The following is a 26175-nucleotide window of genomic DNA, read 5'->3' on the forward strand; positions in this document are numbered from 1 at the left end:
AGAAGGTAAAAGATTTTAATGGGTCAGTGGATTTATCTAAGTCTACCTGGAACATATTAACCAAAATGGTTTACTGAGTAATCTGTCTCAGGGAGGAGGACTACGATGGAAATTCTAAAAGGAATTTGGGAGCTCCAGAGAGCTTTATGCTCAGTGAAGCTGAGAAAAGCCCCAAGCTGCAGATGGAAGCAATGCACGCTGATTACCATCATTGCAAAAAGAGATAAGGAAATGTTCCTAGGGCTGTGCTGCTCTGCTCTGGGTCACTGGTTCATAAACTTCAGCGTGCGTAAGAATTCCCTCGTGAAGTTGTTGAAAATGCGGATTCCTGGACACCATCCACCAAGATTTCCTGATTTATCAAGCCTGGAAAAACAAAATAAAACAAAAATAACAAGTTTAGTTAGCTAACCATGTGATTTATTTAAATCACACCTTGAAGTATACTGATCTAGGTAATGTAGTCAGTGAAAATAAAATCAGATTTCAAAAGTGAATGATGTGGAAGTTATAGGGGGGAAAATGGAAAATGTAGAAGAATAGAAAGAAGAGGATGGAGAAAAAGAAAAGACTCTTTAAGTGCCACTAATTGGAGCATTCTGTGTCGTGGTCACCTTAGATCTTGCTTCTTTTTTCAAATTCCAGTGCATTTCCCTCTATGGGCTTCCTAGAGTTATCTCTGGATGGAATTTGCTTAACTATTTTAATGTGATCAACGGACCCCTCTCTTAAGGCATATGTTTCCAACTTCCTTGAGACTCGTCTCACTTAGATGTCTTACTATTGTGTCAAGTGTAAGCATTAGTAAAATCAGTTCAGCTTTTTTTCCTTTCACTATTAAAACTTGCTCTGTTCATCTTTTTGTTAGAGGAAAAAATGTTTTCCAACACACCTAAGAAGTTTCTTTAACGCTTATGTTTTTTATAGCATCATTTTCTAAACAGTTGCTCAGTTCTCTGAATTCATTTTCCCAAGTGCTCTTTGCATCACTTCTTCTGTCCCCAGCAGACATCAGGTGGTGTGCATTCACAGGCTGCAAGAGCCTGGCATTGTTGCAACACTCTCCTTTGGCTCTGCCCTGAGCCTCCTGTGTATACACCACACCTTACTACTGGTTCCCCTGGAACCTCCCCATCGATCCAATGCCATATATCAACTGAGGAGTTTCCATTGGCCTTGCTTTAGGGACATCTCAGAACTTATAGTGCGGCTGTCAAGCAACATCTATTCTGGATGGTCGGTATCCAATTTGCTTTTGACCCAAATTATCATAGTTGTGCCTCATCCACACTTTCTAGCCTCTCCAAACTTCTATAATTTTAAGCATCATCGCCACCTCAGCCTTCCCCCCAAAGCTCCTCAGCCTTCCCCCCAAACCTCCCTTCCTTTGAAAATTTATTGTAGTATTAGATAGATATCGAATTGAATTAGGAAAATTCAATGCAATAAATGTTCAAGAGTCTATGTAATAAACACCAACCATATGAAGCACTGGAAAGTTGGAAGAATAAATTATAAGTTTGGATGGGACTGGAGAGGTAGCTCAGTGGTACAGTGCTTGTCTAGCATGTGTGAGGCCCTAGGTTCTATTTCCAGAACCAGAAAAAAAAATTAGGAGGGTATCATTGCATCTTGTCACATTGCACCTTATTGGGTAGGAGAAGGTGCAATGTGACAAGAAAGAGCAAAAGGATTTTATATAATTCAGTTGGAAGTTTTTGTTGAAATGTCACGTAAGGTCATTAGGGAGATGAGTGCTTGTCTTACACTATAGGCTAAAAATCTTTCCCATCTTCTTTTCTGTATCTCCAGGCTTTCTGAATCCCAATAGTACCTGTACTTAAGGGTTAACTCCATAATCTGTTCCATCTTTTTGCCCTGGAAGTGACCATAGTTTCATTGAGTAATCAAATTTGTTAGACAAAAGGAAGATTAAATTTTTAAAAAATTTTTAAACCTTTTTGTACTAGGTGTGCTACTATAGTTTTTTTTACTACTTGCTTTGTATTGATAAATATGGAAATATATTTTTTACTTTGTGTTTTTTTTAAAGAGAGAGTGAGAGAGGAGAGAGAGAGAGAGAGAATTTTTTTTTAATATTTATTTCTTAGTTTTCGGCGGACACAACATCTTTGTTTGTGTGTGGTGCTGAGGATCGAACCCGGGCCGCACGCATGCCAGGTGAGCGCGCTACCGCTTGAGCCACATCCCCAGCCCCTTACTTTGTGTTTTAACTATGTAAAATAAGTGATTAAAAATCCCCTTTTGCCATCAAAAATACCACTTTCATTTTAATGTATTTTTGTTTCATTTCTGAGTATTTTATGAGATTATAAAACATATTACCTTCTTTGTGGTTAAAAATTAACATTATAGCCTGTATTCCCAGCAGCTTGGGAGGCTGAGGCAGGAGGACCACAAGTTCAAGGCCAGCTTCCCCAATTTAATGAGGCCCTAAGCAACTGAGCAAGATCCTGTCTCTAAATAAAATATTAAAAGGGCTGGGGATGTGGCTCAGTGGTTAAGTGCCCTTGAGTTCAATCCCCAGTACCAAAAAAAATTAACATTACAAGGTAAAGATTTTCCTGCTACTAAAACTGATTTGTGTACATCATCATTGCCATCATAACATTCTTTCATACACTGAATCACTTAATCAAATATATAATCATTCTGTATTTAAGTTTCTAAATTTTAACACTATTATAAACAATGCTGTATTATAATAAATATTATCAGACATAAAATTCAATAAAATACTTCTCATGATATCACCATTATATATATTCTAAGAAGAGCACTTATATTCAAATAGTTTAAATTTCTTAATAAATACAGCTAAATTACATTCCAGTGAATATTTTTTAATTTTTATTTCTATCAATGAATTATTACACTTTCTTCACAATGGTGTTATCTTAAAATAACTTCAGTTAAAAAAAACTATATTCATTTCTTCTTTGATTACTCTCAGGTTGAACATTATTTCCTCTTTGTTAACCGGTTTCGTTTTTAGAACCACTATTACATCAGTTTCAAGAACTAATGGTTTTGTCTTGAATCAATGTTGAAAAGAAATGCCTGGTGCTGGTTAAGCTTATGTGGCCAGGAGTCAGGAGACCAAAGCTTTCCCTTCTCTGACGCCAACTAGTCGTTGTTAACCATAGATTAATTGTTTAACCTGACATGCTGCTTTGGTATAATCTGAGAATGTACTATTAGTATATATATATCATGAGAGTAAAATGAGAGAATCAATTCAAAGTGTTTGAAAAAAAAATAAGAAACAACATAAAAATATAGGTTGATGTTATTTTTACCTCTTCAAAAATCCATTTGGCTAAAAGAAATATTACAGGCCCATTTTGGATAAAATTCTGTAGCCACATTAATTTATATTCAACTACATTTATTGACACCAACTATATATGCCCTCTTACATGCACATATGTTAATACAGTGTAATAAGAATAGGCAAAAATCTTATGAAAACAAAGAGGGGAGAAGATCAAAATTTTAGGGAGGGATGCTGTGGAATGGATATTAATGCTCAAGACAAATAGAAATTCTTCAGGTAGAGAAAGGAGAAGAGGACAGTGTGGGAAGCAGAACCAAATACAAAAAAGGCACTGAGATGTGGAAGATCAAGGCATCCTGAAAGACGGGTGCTATTGGAATATGCAACATGTCTGTAAAGGTAAAGAATAAGAAGGCAGAAATGTGGGTGTCAAGGTCTTTGTGTGCTCTATTTCAGAATTTGTACCCAGCCACATTCAATTTTAGTCTTGATGATTAATACTTCAAATCCTTGTTTCAAAGGGGCAAATATTGACCAACACATAGGTATTCCTTTTATAATATAATTAGTATTTGATTTCTTCTTTTCAAGTGAGATAGTTAAGAAGAAAGCATTCTTAGTAATGGTCTCTGCTTAAGTTTAGGAAGCAATTACTGATGAGCATTGATTCAACTATTCTTTCAAGAAGTATATATTAAGTCTGCACTTAGTATGAGGCACAGAATCAAACATTGGAGATAGAACAAGATCTCTATGCCTTCTTAGAGAGTATATTCTAGTGGAAGAGATAACCACTGGAGAAATACGTAAGCATGAAAGGAACTGTCAGATTGTAATGGATGCCATGGAGGAAAGAAGTAAGCATCTCCATTCTTTCAAATAGACTTTTAATGTCTACATACTGTTCTAGGTTCTGGCAATTTCGTGATACATAAAGCAGGTAAGGTCTGTATGCTCAGGAGTTTAGATTCTTTTCAGTGAGCAATGAAGTCAGAGAATTAAGGAGGAAGTAAAATAAGGTTGAGTGATACTATGGATGGAATTTTATACCACCTTCAAATTCATATGTTGAAACCTAGTTCTCAGCGTGATGGTGTTCTGAGGTGACAAGCCTTAGCAAAGTGAGGGGGTCATGAGGGGAAGCTGTCATGAATTAAATTAGTGATCTTATAAGAGGTGCCTCAGCAAGATCCCTCACTTGTCCAATCATGTGAGGACACAGGGAGAAGATGGCTGTCTATAAACCAAGAAATGAACATTCACCAGACACCAAATCTGCCGGTGCCTTGAGCTTGGACTTCCACTTCCAGAACTATGAGAAACAGATTTATGTTGTTTATAAGCCACCAGTTTAAGGTATTTTGTTATGGCAGCTCATGCTAAGACAAGTGGTAAAGGAAGGCCCTTGCTACTTATGCTAACAATAATGCAATAGCTGGGAGAATTGCATTCCTGGTTGTGGAAAAGCAGATGCAAAGATTTCGAGAACCGAAATGGCTTGGCCTATTTGAGCAACAGAACAGAGAATCAGCACGGCTCTGATATAGGGAAGGAAATGGAAAGTTTAAGAGGAGGAAGCAAGAGATGTTAAAAGATCACTCCAATTGACTGAACAGGAATCTGTATAGGGATGAGTAGAAGTAAGATGACAATGTAGTAGGGTATTGCTGTCATTTGAGAAATTAGGTTGGATTAGATTGGGTGACGACAGTATGGAAGGATGAATGAAAGAATGGATTTGAGATGTACTTTAAGACTACAGATCGTTTTATTTGCTGATGAACTAGACAAGGGTGTTTCCTATGTTTTTGGATTAAGTAACTGATAAATGCTGACTCCACTGAATTTATTGCTGGTGTATATTTATCTAGAGATAGGAGCCTACTGATAATAATAGTCCAGCCAGTGCTTACTGAGCACTTACTACATGTTATGTGAGAAGAACATGGAGTGCTGGCAGGCTGGATCCTACTGAAAGAAGCAAGTAAGATGCTAAGCAAAGGAACTCAGCTCCTTTCCAAGTTCCCTGACAACTGCAGACTTCACTAAAACTCTACTTCCTTCTGGAAACCCTCCAATGCTGATACCTCCTTTCAGGTTTTCTATGGAGTTCCGTGTTTATGATTCCTGTGTATCTCCACATTGGACACTGATTTCTTGGAGAGCTGTATTTTTATTTCTCTATTCTCACTACCTTGTAAAGTACCTGGCATATTTTAAGCATTGAATTTTTTGTTGTTTTTGAATTGACACTTTATAGCTGTTTATTACCATTTGTTACCACAGACAAGAAAAGATGACCTAACATGAAATAGTTAAAATCTATCACGTGCATCGCATAATACAGTAAATGCATCATCCCAGAATGAGCGAAATTCTTTCTTTTCAAGGAGCTAGGTCCATCTATCTCAATGTGTGCCAAACACTTTTGAGCAATTTGGGGAAAAATACTTTGCAGACATATACAATGTTATGAGTCAGGGAACGATGATCTTATTTGACCAATTTTTCTACCTCTAGGGAATTTTCTTGCGTGATTTTTTTTTTATTCCCAATTCTTGATTGGGAAGCAAGAAGTTATAACGGCAGATTTTTTACTTTTAATTTTCAGGAGCTAAGAAAGCTTAATTTATAGATAATTATCCTTTGATAAAGATTTGGTGAACGAATGGTTGGAGGTAAGTTATCAAACATTCCCTTTTCTTTATTTCTATTCAAAGAAAATCTCATTAAGTAAGTTGCCCACATACACGATCTCCACTGATCCACCTCCAATTTGGTCTTTTTCACTCCTTTTGAACTTTTATCTATTTCAATACTCCACTGATAGAGGTATCAGTGAGGTATCAATGATCCCATGTTGTCGAATTCATTGATCATCCCTCTGCTTTCATTTTTCTCAACCCTTTGATGGCTTTTGATACAGTTGATAACTTTACCTCGCCCAAACTCCCTCCCCTAGGCTTTTATGATAGTTGTCTCTCTGGCTGCAAGTAATAAGAATACAACTCAAATCAACTTGTTTAAACACAAAAGGAATTTATTGGCTCTTTTATCCAGGAAGTTCAAGGAATGATGCTAGTTTAAGGCTCCATTGGATCTGGAGTTTCAAACAATATTATCAGAAATCTATTTATTTTTCTCTATCTTTCAGCTTACATTTCCGCTGTTATCTTGCTTGGTAGGTAGGTTTACCTCCTGTAGTAAGAAGGCTATTGGTAGTTCTGGATCTACATCAATCATCCTTCTCTTTACTGGTACTATTGAGACAAACCGTGCCTCTTTTCTGTGTGTATTAGCTAAATGGTGAGAAAGCTTCAGTTGGGTGAGTCTGGTGTCACACCCAATTTATAGGTGAACAGGGTGGGTATTGGGTGTATGCTAAGGGAGAAGGGGTCTCATCTGAACTACATGGATTGACATAAGGAAATATATTCAGTCTACAAAAAAGAACATACACCCCCACACATACACACACTTTTGTAACACTCCTACTATTTTCTTCTCATGTCTCTGCATGTTCTTTCTTGTTCTATTTTCTTGGCTTCAAGTGGAAGTGTCAGAGTGCTCTGATCTTTGTTCTGGGTTCTCTTTCCTTTACTATTCACACTCTCTGTTTCACTGTTGACTACAACTCTTCTGGAGACAAAGTTGAAATTTAATTGGGAAGTTGATTACTCCCCAGCTCTATGTCTCTGAGAAGCAATCTCTCCCCTGAGTAACAGATAAAGCCTGCTAGCCGTTCATTTGAAATTTCTACATGTTTATCTATATGCATTTTAAATGTACAATGATTCTCTTGTTTTTTTTCCCAAGCTATTATTTTCAGTAAAATATATATCGCTTGTTTGTCACATACATATGGTTAAGAAGAGGCAGGCAATTATTAATGTGGAAGAAAAACAGAGCTATATATAGTATTGCAGATTAAATGTGAAATTCACCTCAGCTGCTCACTAACTCCATTACTGTTAGTTTGCCAAGGCTACCCCAATAAAATATTACAGACTGGTTGACTGAATAGAGAGATTCTATTTTTCAAAGTTCTTGAGACTAGAAGTCTAAGCTCAGAGTTTTGAGAAATGTCCTTGGAGAACAAGAAAGGAGCTGAAATCCACTGGCCCTGGAATTGAAATATTCTTGATAGAGAGACAGGCTGGGGTGATTTCTCTGTGACTCTAAGAACAAAGAGTATTCCTCCATGCAGGACTGCTGTCCTTGGGACTCACAGGAGCACTCTCTGTTCTCGGAGTTTCAGAGAAATCTCTCCAGTATGTCTCTCTATCAAGATTTACTCACTTTAAAGGGACACTAGCTTTTAGCTCCCTTTCCTTCTTCTCAAAGAACAATGCTCGACAATCGAAACCAAAACTAACAAAAAACCTTCTTCTTATACTACTTGCCAAACCAAACACCAACGCATATCAGTTTAAGTAAGTAGAATTCATGAGTGATTACCAGCCCATCTAGGGATCAGCTATAGATGAGGAAACTGTATCTCCACTGGATTACTGTGGCAAGGGTTTTTGTTGGGGGCCAGAATGTGTTCCTTCAAATTCGTATTTTGAAATCCTGTTAGAATATGGAACCCCCATATTAGAACATACCTGTATTTGCAGATAGGGCCTTTGACAGGGCGATTGCATTAAAATGGTAGCAGATAGAGTACATCCAAATCCAACCTGATTAGTGTCTTCGTAAGAAGAAATTCGGATAGACAAGGAGGAAGAAACCATTCTCGGAAAGATGTGGCCACCTGCAAGTCAAGGAGAGAGGTCTCCAAAGACTCTGAACCTGCTCACGTTTTGATCTTAAACTTCTGGCCTCCAGAACTGTGAAAAATAAATTTCTGTTGTTTAAGTCACCCAATCTGTAAAGTTATATAGTGGTGACCTTGGGAAACTCATAGTGATGACATTAGTGACTAAGGTGAATTTCATTCATCTGCAAAACTATAAAGCTTTGTTTTTTTCCCCCACATCAGTAGTTGCCTGCCTCTCAATCATTATATACATAAATCCAAACACATATACATAGAGTTTTTGCAGTGCTCGGGATCAAACCCAGGACCTCACCAACACTAGGTAAGTGCTATGCCACTGAACAACCTCCCCAGCCCCTCTTAACCAATGTTAATTTGCTTGTGCATATTTATATAGTGATAGGAGCCTAGTGATAATAGCTAAACCGGTGCTTACTGAGCACTTACCACGTTATGTGTGAAGGACACTGCATGCAGATGGGCTGGAGGAGCAAGTAAGCTGCTAAGCCCAGAAGTCAGCTCCTTTCCAGGCCCCTGACAACTGCAGACTTGATTTAACCTTTGCTTCCTTCTGGGGGCATTTGATGACCCTGCTCCTGTGCGAATGCCTCCTCTCAGGTTTCCTATGAAGTTCTGTGTTTATTTCTATCATGATTCCTGCCAAATTTTTGAACTATTCACAACCATCCCCATAGACTCGGGTGTCTTGGATAGCACAGACTTTATTTACCCTTATTCTCACTACCTTGCAGAGTATTGGGCCCATTTTAAGCATTGAAGATCTTTTCATTAGAGCATTATAATTACATATGGTATTTGGGTTGATTTTGACAAAATCATACATACAAGGAAGGTGACTCAATCCCCATTCCCCTCTTTCCCTTCCCTCCTGCTTCTCCCTCTTCTCCCTCCTCTCCTCTATTGATTTTCCTTTCACCACATCATTTATTTGTTCTAATTAGTTATACATGACAGTAGAATGCATTTGACACATCACGCATAGTTTGAGTATAATTTCTCATTCTTCTGGTTGTACATGATGTAAAAATCATACTGGTCATGTAATCATATATGCACACAGGGTAATAATGCCAAATTCAGTTACTATGCTTCCTACCCCCAAACCATACACATAAAGATGAAATTCTTTTTAAGAAGAAATTTGGATAGACAAGAAGGAAGAAATCATGTGAGGAAGGATGTGGCCACCTGCAAGTCAAGGAGATATAAATATATATATATATATATATATATATATATATATATATATATGTATATACATATATATACATACAGTTAAATTCATTCCACATTTCTTCCTTGTTCCCTTCCTTCCTCCTGATCTACTTATCTTAATTATATTCTATCCTCTCCCTGCCACTTCTTTCCCTTATTTTGTTCTAGCTTCCACAGATGAGAGAAAACATTCAGCTCCTGATTTTCTGAGTCTGGCTTATTTCACTTAGCATGATTTTCTCCATTTCCACCCATTTACCAGCAAATGTCATCATTTTATTCTTCTTTACAGCTGAGTAAAACTTCATTGTTTATATATACCATATTTTCTTGATTCATTCGTCTATTGGAATCAACCCAGAAGCATCAAATATTTCTCACTGCTCTTGAATTGAGACTTTATAGCTGGCAATAGGGCTAGTCTTCTCACTTTTATAAGCAACATAATGTGGATCTCTTATTTCTATTCAATTTCTATCTATTAAGTAGCTTTGTCATGGTAAGAAATATCCCCAGACTTGAGTGGTTCACAGAAACATTTATTTCTTGCACAGGTTACATATCAGCATTTATAGGTCAGTTACAGGGACTGTAGCTTTGTTTGGTTCTGCCTGGCTTCAGTCCATATCTTATTTCAGCACTTCATGGGATATGACATTTCACAGCAGTGAGGGAAGAGCAGGAGAGATGACAGAAACAAGTGAAGTCTGCAAAACCTTCCACTCAGTTGTGGTGAGCAGAGTGTCTTCACACAGTCCATGGGTCAAAGCAAGCCCCATGGCCAAGCCCAGTGTCAAAAAGGGAAATAGGAAACAAGTATATGAAGGACAGCAATGAGCTGTAGATAATCCTACAGAGAAAGAGGAGGTCAATGTCATTTGCTGCTCATTTGAAAAAACCTGATTTCATCCACATAAGGTGATCTTTACCTGGATAAACAGCATCATTTCATTTTCTTAAATTGCTAATTTATTTCTCCAGTAACATCCACTTCATTGCCACTGTCCTTTAGAGCCATATAAACAATTGGGATTTCCATAGAATGAGAAATATCAAGTCAATATGCAAAACGATCATCTTCAAAACCAATGACACATGAAGTTCAAATACAGGCACAGATGTGGTAGGAAATGAGAGAGGGAAATGTATTCAAGGCTAAGGACATTTTCTGCCAAGTTCTGAGTCAAAACAGGTCATCCTGGCAGCATAATGAAAGAGGTTTACTTTGTCTTGGAGTTTGAGCTATGTATATACAACACATTTGTGCATTCTATTTTTAAATTAGTTTTCACAGAGAGTTAAACAGTGAATTTAATTTCTAGAGCTTGATTCCATTGCAGTTTACATTTTAATTGTGTAACTGCCTACCTTGGCTTTGTTTTCACACTCACCATGGAAACTTCTCATTCATTCACTTATCATGCATTCCTTCTTTCATTCATCTGTTATCAAACACTTACTAAACATTAAGTATGCACTGTACTTGGCATTGGAGAGACAAAGGTAGATTGTCCTTCCCAACCTAAAAGAGCTCACAGGCTAGTAAGGGATTTAGATGTGTAAATAATAATAATAATTACTGTGTGTAATACCAGTGTAGTGGTGAGAAAGTTAACTCAGTGTGTTATAAAGAATGTGTCCTATAAAGCCAGACAGATCTGGGCTCTGTTCTCAGTAATTACGAGGCGTGGGACTGCAAGCACTTTACAAAAGTCCCCTGTGCCCCAGATTGCTTACCTGTAAAACAAAGGTTATTGCACCTAAATTATTGGTTTTTCAATAGGATTAGGAATGGCACACATAAAGCAATACCTACAGTTTCAGAACATCATAAATGCTCAGTCAAGCTGGAGTGGTTTATTGTGATATTTATTGGAAGAATTATACCAATTCAAAATACTTCTGCGTGGCGTGCAGAGACATAGCTAGGACACATTTCCCCAAAGAGGTGGTAATTGAGAGGGAAATGCATTCAAGGCAAAGGGCAAGGTGGCAAGTGGTAAGAGGAAAGGTCTGTGAATTTGGGTGTTGCTGAACATAGACTGCATGGTGGGGGAGAAGCCAACAAGATGTCAGTGTGAACACCAGGTGACACCGATCATGACATGCTTCTGTGCCATGCAGAAAGCACCTGAACTTATGAACCCCTGGCTGTCTTCCACTCCCTCTCCCACCTCACCTACCGCCTGTAATTTGTGACAATTAGTTCCAGAAGTCTTTTGCTGCAGTCACTAAGAGATTAAACGTCATTTTCCCTGCCTCCTCCCATTCCTTCCCTGCATTCTCACTGGGCCCCATTCCATTTCTTGGTTCCTCTCTCACTTCTGCTCTGAAAATGCACGTTATTACCTCTCACCAGAGGCCTATTTTGTGAGACAGTCCTCAAGACGTCTCGCCCTGTCATGAAATTTCTATTTCCAGGAACTAGTTAAGGATCTTTTTAATGAGCATGTTCTCAAGACCAGTTATTTTCATTTTGGAAATACAGGTCTCCTTTGAAATTGCTTTACAAAATATTTTCCTTTTCAAACTCTTTGACGCTCCCTTTCCATTCTCCCATTTCCTTCCCCACATCCAATTTTGAAAGTGCTCGTTTTCAGTTCTGGGTATCTTTATTTCTTCAGCAAAGTGCTTCCATTCCTTCAGTCCCTCAGCATTGACATGTGAAATTTGAAATTGTTCTGCAGTAATCGTAGAACACTCACAAAAAGCCACTCAAGGGTAAAACAGGTATTGTTCAAACTTTTTCCTCCATTTCTACCACTGGCAGGTGGAGGAGTGGCCTCAGAACTTTTCCCTGTTGTTTTAGGGAAGCAGGAGAATGCTCCATGTCAAAGAATCAATCCTGCCTCTTAAGTATGTATGTAGCTAATGTGCAAGAGAATAATGGCTCTAGAAGCAGTTGGGCAGATCTGTCATGGAGTAGCAGTGCCCAAGTCCCCACATTCACTTTCCCTTTCCCTTGTTTTCATTATTTCTACTGTTCAGTTTTGTTCTCCCTCCATCAGCGTGATCATCACCATCATGATCATCATCACCACCATCATCATCTCCACCATCACCACCATCATCATCACCATTATCATCATCACTATCATCATCATTCTTTTTGGTGTTGGGAATTGAACCCAGGGCCTCACACATGCCAGCTAGGCAAACACTCTACTGCTGAGCTATACCCCCAGCTGTCCCTCATTAGTTTTTAATTGTCCCATATTCTTTAGAATGTAAGACATTCTGCCTAAATCTTTCAATTGTTTATTTCCTATTTGCCAGTTTTTGACTCTGTGTCATTTTCTTTTTTCTCTCATTTTAATAGATGGTCCTTTATGATTTCTCCAAACTTTTTTTTTTAATAAACCTCTTTATTTTCATCAGCTTTACATTTCATCTTAAATGACTTCAGGGACTTTAGGTAGAATATTTATCTTTAAAAGTTAGCTTCATTAAAGCATAATTTAAAAAATTAAAATTCAATAATTTTCAGGGTAAAATTTGTTGAGTTTTGACAAGCATATACATATACCTATATAATCATCAGTTCAATGAAGATACTGAACATTTCCCTCAACCCAGAAACTTGCCTGCTGCCCCTCTGTAATCAATCTTCTTCCTCCAAACCAGCTCCTATAATCATTAATCTGTTTTGTTCTTTTAGTATGGCCTGTTAAAAACTTCCTTACAAATGAAATCATTTGGTACACAGTCTTTTGTGTCTAGCTTCATTCACTTAGCATATTTTTGAGAACCATTTATTTTGTTGCATATATTGGCAGTTTATTACTTTTCATAGCTGAGTAGTATTATATTATGTAGATATACCACAGTTTGCTTATCCATTTGCTAGTTCATGGATATTAGGTTAATAGGAGTACAGCTGTTGTGAACATTTGCATAAAACATTCCCGTGAGCACATATTTTCATTTCTCTTAGATAAACACTTAAGATAAACACTTAAGAGCAAGATTGTTGCGCATATGGCAAGTCATATGGCACGTGTTGGTACTGTTTTGCATTCCCAGTGGCAAGAAATGAGAGTTCTCTATTTTTTCTAATGTGTGGCATTTCCATTTGTAAAAGAAACTAGCCACCTAGTGAGTAATGTATTAATATTCTGGTTTCAATTTACATTTCTTTAATGACTAATGACTTAGAACATGGCTCACATGTTTATTTGCCATTGATATTTCTTTGATAACATATTTCTTTAATGACAAGTATGTTCAAATATTTTGCCCATTTTTAAAATAAGGTTGTTCGTCCTTGCATTGGTTTGTAAGAATTATTTTTAAATTCTGGATGCAAGTCTTTTATTAGCTATATTTTTGACTAATGTTTTTTCTCAATCTGTGCTCATCTTTTCATTCCTTCTCCTCTCTCTCTCTCTCTCTCTCTCTCTCTCTCTCTTACTAGGGATTGAATCCAGGGGTGCTTAACCACTGAACCACATCCCCAGTCCTTTTTTTTATTTTTTATTTTGAGACAGGGTCCCGCCAAATTTCTTAGGTCCTCTCTAAGTTACTGAGGCTAACTTTGAATTTGGGATTCTCTTGCCTCAGCCTCCAAAGCCTCTGGGATTGCAGGTGTGCGCCACCACACCCAACTCATTTTCTTATGGATGTTGTTTGAAGACAAAATATTTGGAAATTTGGATGAGGACATAGCTCATTGCACAGTTGTGGAACACTTGCCTAATATGCAAAAGGTCATGGATTCAATCCCAAGACCTGCAAAAAAGAAAGCAGAAAAAGTAAATATCAATTCTACTTTTATGGTACATGTGTCTTATTTGAGAAATCTTTGTTTTCTTCTAGAATTTTATCATCTCTGTTCTTTTTCGTTGTTTTTTATTGATTTATTTTTAATTGGTGAATTATAGTTATACATTAAAGTGAAATTCATTGTGATCTGTTCATACATGCAAATGCATAATTTAGTTAATTTAATTCTCTAGTTCCTCCTCCTCTTACAGTCTCTGTTATGATGTGTAGGTCTTATGTTCCATTTGGAATGATTGTTTTATAAATAACCCCAAGTAAAGTGTTTGAAGCTCTTTTTTTTGGCATATGAATGTCCAGTTATTCTAATGTTATTCATTGGAAAAAAACTATCCTTTATCCTATTATATTACTTAATCATCTGCATCAAAAATTAATTGATTTCATATTGGTGCAGTTTCCCAGACAGTGTATCTTGTTCTTTTGATCTGTGTTTCTTCTTTTGTCAATAGTGTATTTTCTTGTTATTGTTGCAATAAGTAAACATAAAAATCAAGAAGTATGAAGTTTTGAAATTTTGTTCTTTTTCCAAATTACTTTAGCTATTTTAGGTCCATTTTGCATTTCCATATGACTTTCAGAAAATTAACTTGTTAATTCTTTAAAATTTGTGATTTTGATTGATATTTAGTTGAATATAAAGATCAATAGGAGCAAATTGGCATCTTAAAATATTAAGTCTTTGATTCATGAACATGTTATACTTCTCTAGTTGTTTTAAATATTCTTGTATTTTTCTTGGCAACAGTATATAATTTTCAGTGTAGATGTCCTACACTTATTTTCATAAATTTATCCTTAAACATTTAAAATATTTTTGTTATTTTAAGTAGAATTCTTTGTATTACAGATTCTAATTTTAATTGAATTATATAGAAATATAATTGGTTTTATAATTTATTTTTACCTTGTATGATCTTGTTAAACTCATTTATTCACTCTGGTTGCTTTCTTGTAGTCTCCTTAGGATTTCTTGAATGGAAGATCCTGTCATCCGTGAAAAAATGTCTGTTTTGCCTCCTGTCTTTTCAATCAGTATTCCTTTAATTTTTAAACATCTTATTTATTACACTGGCTAAGACCTCTAGTACAATTTGGAAAGAAGACATCTTTTTCTTTTTTCCAATATTAAGGAAAAAGCATTCAGTTTTTCATTATCTGGTATGAGGTTGGCAATAAGATTGTTTTTAAAATTTTTTATTTTAGCATATTGAAAATTTTCCTTCATTCTGATTTTCTGAGCATTTTTTATTATGGCTGGATATTGAATTTTTTCAATTGCTTTTTTGTTTTCAATGAAAATTATCACCTAGTTCTTTATTTTTAGTCTGTTACTATGGTCAATTACATTGATTTTTGAATATTAAACAAATCTACCATTTGTATGACAAGCATTCTTTGGTCACATGCTATCTATCTATCTATAAATGCTTTTATGTATTCCTTTTTTTGTCAATGTTCATGAAGTTTATTAATGTAGTGGTCTTTGTAATATCTCTGTCTGATTTCTATGTCAAAGTTATACTGCGTTCTTCTAGTTACTGGAAGAACTTATATATTCTTTTTTTTATTAGTTGCTCATGACAATACAATGATCTTGACATATGGTACATTTGATTCAAATGGGGTATGGATTCTCATTTTTCTAAGTGTACAGGGTTGCAGAATCACATTGGTTATACAGCCACATTTATACATACAGCAATACTAGTGTCTATTGTATTCTGCTGCCCTTCCTATTTTTTTAAACCTTGAATATTTGGTAGAATTCACCAGTGAAACCATCTGGGTCTTGCTGAAAGGTTTGTAATTTGAATTATTTTTCCTTACTTGATATAAAACCTTCCAGGTTATGATTTTTTTTCTTGGAGTGAGCTCAGTTCATGCCTTTTAAGGTTCGTATCTATTTCTTTTATTTATGAAGTGCATCATCATAAAATTGCTTGTAATAACCCCTTATTATCTTTTTAACATTTGTAGGATCTGTAGTGATGTCCATTCTTTCATTTTTTTTTAAATAGGTGTTCACTGTGTTGCTGAGACTGATCTCCTTCTCAAGTGATCCTCCTGCCTCAGCCTCCTCAGAGTTGGGACTACAGGCAAACACATGGTGCTTGGCTCCATTTATTTTTTTCTTTGTCATATTGGTGATATATAAGTTTTTTCCCTTAATCATTCCATCAATAGTTTATCAATCTTATTGAAACTGTCCCCAAATGAATCTTATTGAAACTGGCCCCAAATCAATTTTTTGTTTCATTGATTTTTTTTCTCTATAATTGCTGGGGTTTTTATTTCATTAATTCCCACTCTTTACTGTTTCTTCCCTTGTGCTTTGTGTTGAATTTGTTCTTCTTTCTCCAGGTTTTTAAAGTGGAGGCAGAGACCATTTATTTTTCACATGTAAAACTTTAACACTCCACATATTAAATCAAGTTTTGTTTATTTGTGCCCGAGAGAGGGTGAGGTGTTTTGTTTTTAATTTTCTTTCTGTTCAAAATGTCTTCTAATTTCCCTTATGTTTTCTTCTTTGACACTGTGTTGCTCATAATATTTAACGTCTATATATTTAGACATTTTATAGAGATGTTTCTGTTACTTATTCCTCCCTTTATACCACTGTGATTATAGAACAGACTTTGAATTATATGAATCTTTTTAGATATACTGAAGCTTTAATCACAGAATACAATCTATTTTTTTTAGAATAGAGTCTATTTTGATGAAAGTTCTATTCATATTTAAAAAATATACATTATTGATATTTCTGGGTGGAACATTCAAAAATCTCAAATAGGTCAATTTAATAGAAAATCCTGCTTTCATCTTCCAGAGTCTATTTCCTGGGTTCCTTGCCCTATGAGTTACTGACACACTGGGATTGAAATGATCAGCTATGATTGTTCATATTTCTACTTCTCTTTTAGTTTTGTTTTCCCTCCCTTTATTCCAGAGCATTGATTAAATGTGTATTCATTTAAGATTTTATGTTCTTTAGGTTAATAGACCTCAAAATCTTATAAAATAATATCTTTATCCTTGGTAGTAGTCCCTGTTATTTTTTGAATTATATTAAAACAGCAATACTATCTTGCTCTCAAATGGTTTTTGCATGGCATATGTTTTTCTATGTATTTACTTCTGATTTATTGGTGTCTTTTTTTATGAGTTTACTTTTGACAGTCTATTGATGAATCTAATTTTTCCAAATCTAAAAATGTACCCTCTAATAAGAGAATTAAGCCATTTATACTTATATAATTGATGTAAAGAGGTTAAAATTTCCATCTTGTTATTGACTTCTTACTTGTCCCATTTTTTAAAATTTATCTTTATTTTTTTTCTGCCTTTTAAAATCAATTTATATTTGTTTTTTAGATTCTATAGAACGTCCACTCTTGGTTTACTAATTATACACACTTTATTTTTTAGTGGTTATTCTAGGCCTTCAATATACTTATTTAATCTACCATTGCTGTATAATATTAAGACCATCAAATCATAAACATAATTTCTGACTCCTGTTCACTATACTAGTGAACTATACTATGATTGTTACATATTTTGCTATCACATATGCTATAAATCAGACAATTTGTTACTTTTAATTTAAATAATTGATTCAATTTTGAAGATAAAAAAGAGAGATAAATGCCTTCATATTTTACCATTGTTTGTTTTTATTTTTTAATGGGTATTTCTATCTAGTATTATTTTCCTGCTGTCTGAAGAATCTCCTTTAACTCATCTTCTAGTACAGAGTTTATTTTCACTGTATTTTTTAAAGACTATTTTTTGGGAGCATAATATTTTAGTATATTATTACTTCCTAGCTTGTGTAAGTATTTGTGAACAGAAGTCTGATTTTATTCTTATCTTTTCCTCTGTACCTAAATTTGCTTCTCCTGACCTCCATTATATATTTTTAAATTCATCCCTTTATTACTCATTTTCTCATGTTACACCTGGGCTTGATTTTCTTTATTATCCTTCTTGGGTTTTGTTGAGATTCTTGAATTGTGAATTTATAAATTTCATCATATTTAGAAAATTTGGGGCTATTATTCCTTCACTTGCAAGCTGAAGGTTAGTATATCTGTTCTTCCATTAAATAATGTCTGCAAGCACCTGGCATGCAAGATTATTGAACAGAAAGCTATTCATCCCCTACTTGATCTTAGTGTTTCAGCACCTTGTCTTGACTCTGTTTATTTCCCTTTCTTATGTAATGTCTTAACTTTTTCATCTGTCACCTCCACAGCTACTGTCATACTCAACGAGAAATCTTTATCTTGATATTCAAATTTTGGGTGATACTCTTTTTTGCAGAAGTTTGGATTCCAAAGGCCCATGGTATTGAAGATTTTGTCCTTCATCTGTGGAGCTGTTGTGGAACCTTAAGCAGGTGGGATCTAGTGAAAAATTCTGAGGGCATGCGCTTAGATAGATATTGGGACCCTGGCATCTTCCTGTCTTTCTTCTTGTCTTCTGGCTATCATCAGCTGAGCAGTTTCCTCTGCCATGTGCTACCACAATGTTGTACTGCCTTGCCGTAGGCCTCAAATCAATGGAACCAACCAGGTGGCCTGAACCTATGAAACCTAACCTTTCCTCCTTATAAATTTTTATCTCTGGTATTTTATCATAGTCCTGGGAAGCTAATAACACACCTTCCTTAAAATTATTTTATATTTAAATTTATCACACTAGTCTACGCCATATGGAAATGGGATTAGTCCTACTTGGTGAGCATTTAAACTAAAAAAAAAAAAAAGAAAATTAGTAGGAATTAAAAAAGTGTAATGTATACTTTGTCAGATCTCTTCAAGTAACCTACTGAATGCTTCCTGTTTCCTTTCTGTTCTATTTCCCCAAGGTGCAGTAGAAATTTCCTCCAAGCTTTTACTTTATTATATTTAATGAAAATATGGAACGTCTAAATGTTATTTCATTTCAGACTCTTGGGTGACATACATATTCACGGATTTGATCATTTTCCATCCTGGATTTCTACCAGACCCACCGCCCATATATTCTGCATCATTTTAAAAAAGTAACTATAAATACAGAATGTAAAATATTTAGATGAATGTGATACCTTATCTTCCTTTTTTTTTTCTGGGTTCCTTAATTATAAGGATGGTTTGAATATAGCACATTACTCTTTAAACATCTAACCAACCTAATAATTTAAGTGTTTTTTCTTATTACTTAAATAAGTCATAATAAAACCTAGAATTTTTAGTAAGATAATGAAGTTGATTTGGCAAAAAAGCCAATCCCTGATCTGAGAATGAGGATAACTCCACAAGCAATTGTTGCTACTCTGACAGATTCTGACTAGATTTTAATAGGTTGCATGCCCTACCATATAAAATCATAAAAAATTTAGGTTGTTCACACCCTAAAAATACTTGTGTACAAATTTCACATATTTTTTATTGATTGTTATATGAAGGACTAAATTGATTTTGCAAACTCTGATCAACTTTTTTTGTGGTAGTGGGATAGGTCTGATTGACGGGTACAATTCTGAAAGGTGGAAACTGGGACACAGATACTTTTCTTAGTTTTACTTTGGTGAAGAGATTTCTAGCAGTCTGACAATGACAGATATTTGGATCTTTAGGGAATAATAGAAAAGCTGAAAGATATTATTATCACAGAATGGATTTTTGTGTCACTTTTGGTTCTCAGTACAAAGCAAAATGTGAAAATGTGGTTTGCTAACTTTAGTACTTCTTAGCCTAACATGGTCTAGGTTTAAACCCCAGAGGGTTTTCTTTTTTGGTATTTATCACACAGACTTTGAAGCCGAAGTGATCATCAGATGAAAACTGCACTTTTATCTTGTTGCTCTATTTTACCAGATTCATAAGAAAAAAGCCACTGACACATACTACGATAAGTCACTGAATCCAAAATGGTATTTAAATTTAAATTGTTGCTGAGTAGGTTAATTTTTTAAAATCAAATTTATGTTTGTAGTTGGCAATAAATCTTAGCAATGCTTGATTGATTGGTCTTTTTTAAAACTCACTTTGCCTAAAAATTAACCTACTTTAAAAGGGGTAGCTAGTTCTCAATCTCTCTTTTTTTTTTTTTTTTTTTTTTTTTTTTGGTACTAGGGATTGAACCCATCACTGAGTCATATCCCAGCCCTTTTTAATTTTTGAGACAGAGTCTCACTAATTCCTTAGGGCCTCCCTAAACTACTGAGGCTGACTTTTAATTCACAAGCCTACTGCCTCAGTCTCCTGAGCCACTGGGATTACATGTGTGTGTCACTATGCCCAGCTATCTCAATCATTTAAAATATTATGAGTGAGTAAGAATAAATATATAAAATTAGAGCACAAGACTGTCTTGTATAAAAACAATGGTAAGACCATAGTATACTTTTTTACTTCAGAGATATATAAATTCCTCCTTAAGCTCATATATCCAAATTGCATGCTGTTGAGTACACACTGGAAATAACCCTTGACTAGTCATGTTTTCTTTGGAATGGGAGAGCCTAGAAAAATAATTTTTACACTCTGTTTTCAGAGTCTAGAGGCTAGATCAGTGACAATTAACTCAAGACCCACTTAACAAATTTTCATTGCAATCTTTTATTTCATACATGGCATTGCCATTTAGAACAGTATAAAAATGTCTCCAGAAGTTGATTTTAGGATTTTTTTTTTTAGAAGATGTGGATTACAGGGGCTCACCATGTTAGTCAATCAGTCCCATGCCAAGTCCCAGAGCAGGGTGGTGCCTTATTAAGCCAAGTTCAAAGTGGAACAACCATGGACCTCCTAGCTATCTGAGAATGTAGTGATCCTTTTGTGCTGTGGCTTAGAACTGCCCCACCCAGTTTGGGTGAAAATCCTACAAACATGGGAGGAGACCCAAGATGAGGAAGGGCAGAAGTCCACATTTTATTTGTCTTTTCATTTTAAGGCCTTTACGGTTTCTGGCACACAGTAAGAATTTGGTTGAGCTGAGTGGAATGAAGAAATCTAATCCACCTCAGCCATCAATTGCATTTCTTCAGAAAGCTTGTTGAAGCCCAGTTTCATAAGTACCATATGGAAATAATAATTTCTACTTAAAGGGGTATAATAATAAAGTACATTCTCAAGAGTGTATATTTCTCTCTCTCACCTCTCTCTCTCTTTTTTTAATATCAGGAATTGAACTCAAGGGTGCTTTACCCACTGAGCCACATCCCAGCCCTTTTTATTTATTTATTTTAATTCTGAGAAAGAGTCTCACTAAATTGCTTATAGCCTCACTAAGTTGCTGAGGCTGACTTCAAACCTGCAATTGTCCTGCCTTAAACTCCAGCGTTGCTGGGATTACAGGCATGCACCCCTGTGCCAGGCAAGAGTGTCTCTTTTTCATAGGACTCAATTAGAATACTTTTATAAAAATAAAAGCATTGGGGCCTATGAATTTTAATTTTCCTGAAATGGACACACATAAAGAAAAAATTTAGAGCACTGACAATTTAGTTTCCTAAAAGTACTACCCCTAAGAACTGTTCTCTTGAATTTTGCATCTCTTCGGATATCTGTATATAGTCTGTTCACACATATATCTTCATTTGCATCTCCCAGCAGCTTTGTAATATATTAAGCCAGCTGTTGCCTTCTGTCCCAAAGATGCAGCAACCCAGAAGATAGAACAACTAGGGGTCAGGTTTTCAGATGCCTCTGAAAAACAGATAGTCAGAAGCTGTGGACTTAATGGGCCCTTTTTTGCTCCTTTGCATTGGCACCCTGTGAGAGGGTGATCCTAGAGGGGGTATGAAGAAAATGGGGGCTCCTTGTTGTGCATCACTGGAAAATACCCCTGATTCTCAGATGTGACTGACTGGAGACATGTTTCAGACCACCCAGGAGCAACCTTGGAGCTAATTTTTAGTGATTCTTAGTACATTTCAGGTTCGTGGCAGATCCCTTGTCTCCTTGGAATCCAGCCTCCTCTCTGAAGCTGGAGAGTGATGGTTGTGCAATTCATACCTGATTGTGGTGCCCATCTCTTTTCCAACCCTCCCGTTCCCCGGGATAGCTAGAAGGTCCATGGTTGTTCCACTGTGAACTTGGCTGGATAAAGCACCACCCTGCTCTGGGACTTGGCGTTGGACTGATTCACTAACATGGTGAGCCCCTGTAATCCACAGCTTCTAAGAAAAACATCCTAAAATCAACTTCTGGAGACGTTTTTATGCTGTTGTAAATGGCAATGTCATGTATGAAATAAAAGATTGCAGTAAAAATTTGTTAAGTGGTTCTTGATTAAAATCTTCCATGTCCCTATTGCCCAAATTTCTGGGCATGAAACAAAAAGACCTTCATTACACAACTCCTTCCTGACTCAACTTTGCTACTTCTGACCCACAAACACACATGACTGACCCCAGACCAGTGTTTGTTCCAAGCTACTGATCTACCCTCAGCTTCAGGAACGCCTCCTTCTACATGAACTCACATTCTCCTACACTCACATCCAGCCCCATGTTCCTGGTTACCCCTATTCATCCTGTAGTTCCTCTCACATGCCATTTCTCACAGGAATCTTTTTCTGATTGTCAAGAACAGAGTTAGGTACACTTCTGTGTATTCCTTTAATTCACTGTATTTACTTTGTACCATAGCAACTATTATAACTTATCACTTTATCCAATCATATGGAATGTTTTTCTGTTTACTTGCCATCTTGCTTCCAAAATATAATATTGCTGAAGGCGGGAACTATGTCTATTCACCATTGGATCCTAGAAACCCAGAACTGTTCCTGGTTGGTTCTAAATGCTTAATTTGCTTTGAACAATGGCTAGATGCATCATTAACTTTAAATGATATCTTTGAAAAATTGTGAGTATGTACTTATATGGCAGCAAAACAAGGAGCAAATTTTGGCAACTACCTAATACCCTACAGATTATGTGGAGACTATAATTATGATTTATTTTAAAAATGATTGCAGGTTTGGGCAATACAAATAATTTTGAATCCTTTTACCTAAGCATTCCATGAACATATCCCAACACTGTAAATGTCAAACAGTGATGGTCACAATCCATTGAGGCTCATGAATTTGCCTTGCCAAGCATTTTAATAGTCAAAAATGCTGAACATTTTACTGAACCAGGTGTTAGGATGGATCATTGCAAAACTGAATTAAATATAAATGTGTAAGTAGGGGTTTTACTTCCCTTCTCTATTCCTTTTCATGGAATTAAAAGGCTGTATGGGGAATCTTGACCAGAATTCTAGACTTTTAGTGCTGTAGCACTGGCATTGTTTTAGGTTGAAAGATTTCATGTTGAAACAATGTTTCCCCTCATAACTTGTGGTATCATCAAATTCTGACAAACATTGTTTCTTAGGAAAAAACTTTATGACCAATACTTCTAGAATTTTGAAGCATAGTAAATGTGTAAGAAAGAGCTTGAAATTATATATGATGAGTAAATATTAATAAAAATGAAAAGAATATAGCTTTTTTAGCAAACTAGTTCAACTGCAATGATCTGCATGGTGTAAGAGGCTTATATATTCTCAAGAAAATTGTAGATTACAGTGGATTTGTCAATAGTAGCATGAATCACTTTTTTTGGTGTGTGTGTGTGTGTATGAGCTAAAAAGTTGTGACTGAGCAAAGGAATATTCCTTAGAAACACCAACATGTGGCCAAAAATACATTTGCTAAATTTATTTAGTGGCAAAATCAGAATTGGACCTTGATTTTAGAAGAAAACAATTATGGAAGTTTGGCTCAGTCTTTGATTTACTGACTGAGTACTTTGGAATTAAATATAATTGAGATTCAATGTTGTCATTGCTATAAACATACTTAGAGACCTTAGCTTTGAGCAGATTCTATACATTCAAGCAAATGATATAAGGTTAGTGATATTACAAGCAAATTCTTCAATGAAAAGAGCCTGAGAAGTCTTGTTGAGGGACAAGTTGTCTCTTCTGCTAATTGTGTGCTATTACATTCAGTACAATATTTCCTAACTACCTGTTTGCTTTTAATGACCAACTCATGAATATAATTGCCCCAGAGAAGACCCAAGAAATATGAAGTTCCTTAAATATTCTATGGATGATACCAACTAAGAAAATGTGTTTTGAGTTTATTTTTTTTCCAAATAACTCTCTGTAGATTGATGGAAAAAGGATAAGAAGAATGCTATACATGTCAGTGGTGATGGTCTCACACCATGGTGGAGGCACATTGAAATAGAATTGCTAAACATTTTTAAAAAGCCAAGTATGTAATAGTTCTAATCTCTGAAAATGCATACTATTAGCAGCAGACAATGTAATTAAATTGGGATGCTTATTTTTTCTCCAATTTCTAAAGTCCGTCATGTGTTCATGCTAAAACCACATGGGCCATTTAACAAACTTAACCATAACACAGGGAGACAGGCAATGAAGAGTTAACAAATAAATTAACAAGATAATCTTAGATGATGATAAGATATGAGAAATTAGAATGATGTCATAGAGAGTGATGAGGTATTCAATTGGGTGATCAGGGAAGCACTTTCTGAAAAGCTGTCGTTTGAGCTTATTCCTGATGAATGAGAAGAAGCCAGCTGAACATGCAGAGCTACTGGGAGAACATCTCAGGCCTAAGACTGTGTGTTAGAAAATGTTGTATTTTGAGGAAATGAAAAGTCGAGGCTGGGGCATTGAGGTGTAATCACAACAATGCATATGGGTTTTTTTTTCCCTGAATAATATACCATGAAATAGTCTTTAAATCCACACAAAATTTATAAAAGATTATAGTTCTTAATAATTCATACTTTTATTTTATTTTGTGGTGTTGGGCATTGAAACCCAAGGCCTTGTGCATGCAAGGCAAGCACTCTGCCAACTAAGCTATATTCCCCAGTCCCATAACTTATATAAGATATATATTTTTTTTAACTAAATCACTCTTCTCTATTGGGATATTGAGGTAACTTTCAACGTGGATAATAAATAATTCTGCATTGAATATCTTCCTGTATATAACTTTTTGCTTTTGTTGTGTTATTTCTCTAGTGTTAAATAATTGAATATGTTCATGACTTTCTATGCTAATGAAAATAATTTTATCATAGTTCCTAAAAATATTAGTGACTCTTTGGATTACTATGAAAACCTAAAAACTACAGGGTTAACTCTACTTCAGCATTGAAATGTGGCGAGAAGTTTATAAAGATTGGTATCTTTTTTTTTAACAACCTAAAAGATAGATGCTCCTTAAAAAGCATCAGAAAATAAAGGTAGAAACCAAAAATGATAATCTCATCAAGATATAACCAGGCCTGGGATTGTGGCTCAGTGGTAGAACACTCACATAGCATGGGCGGGACCCAGGTTCCATTCTCAGCATCACATAATGTCTCAGCATCACAACATTTCTCGCTCTCTCTCTTTCTCTCTCTCCTCTCTCTCTCTCTCAAAATAAAATAAAATAAAATAAAATAAAATAAAATAAAATAAAGATATAACCACTGGTGAGCATATGTATTTCTTCTCTGTACCTTTGTCTTTTTCTCTGTGTGCATGAGAGTGTGTGTATGTGTGCCTGTTTTGTCATTCTTTACTTATTGGTGATCATACAATGCCACAGTCCGGCTGCAGCAAAATAACTGGGGGGTGACGAACAACTTGTGTACATTGATACAGCAGGAGTAGGAGCCGTTTATTGTAGGTCAGGAGGGGTATATATACATTGCACACAGCTTATCTTAATTAACATAAACTAGATACAGCAGTCAACCAATAAGGAATCTCCACACTTAATGGCTTGCTGGCATTACTTCACAAACCACTCCCTCTGGCATTTTGCCAGGCACCATCTTGACTTGTTTACAGACACCAACATTTCTCTGGCAAAATGCCAGGCGCCATCCTGACCTGTTTACAGACTCTAACAATACAAATTTGTCCTTATATTGTATACTCAAAGGAATAGAAAGTTTACCATGTTTGGTTTTATATCAAAATGTGGCCTGCTTGGGAACAGAAAATATCTTATAACTTTTTGTTCCTCAAAGAAACTAGCTCAGTGTTGAACAGAAAGTTTAAAAGAATCACCA

The sequence above is a fragment of the Urocitellus parryii genome, chromosome 5 (assembly GCF_045843805.1).
Source record: "Urocitellus parryii isolate mUroPar1 chromosome 5, mUroPar1.hap1, whole genome shotgun sequence".
Taxonomy (NCBI): Eukaryota; Metazoa; Chordata; class Mammalia; order Rodentia; family Sciuridae; genus Urocitellus; species Urocitellus parryii.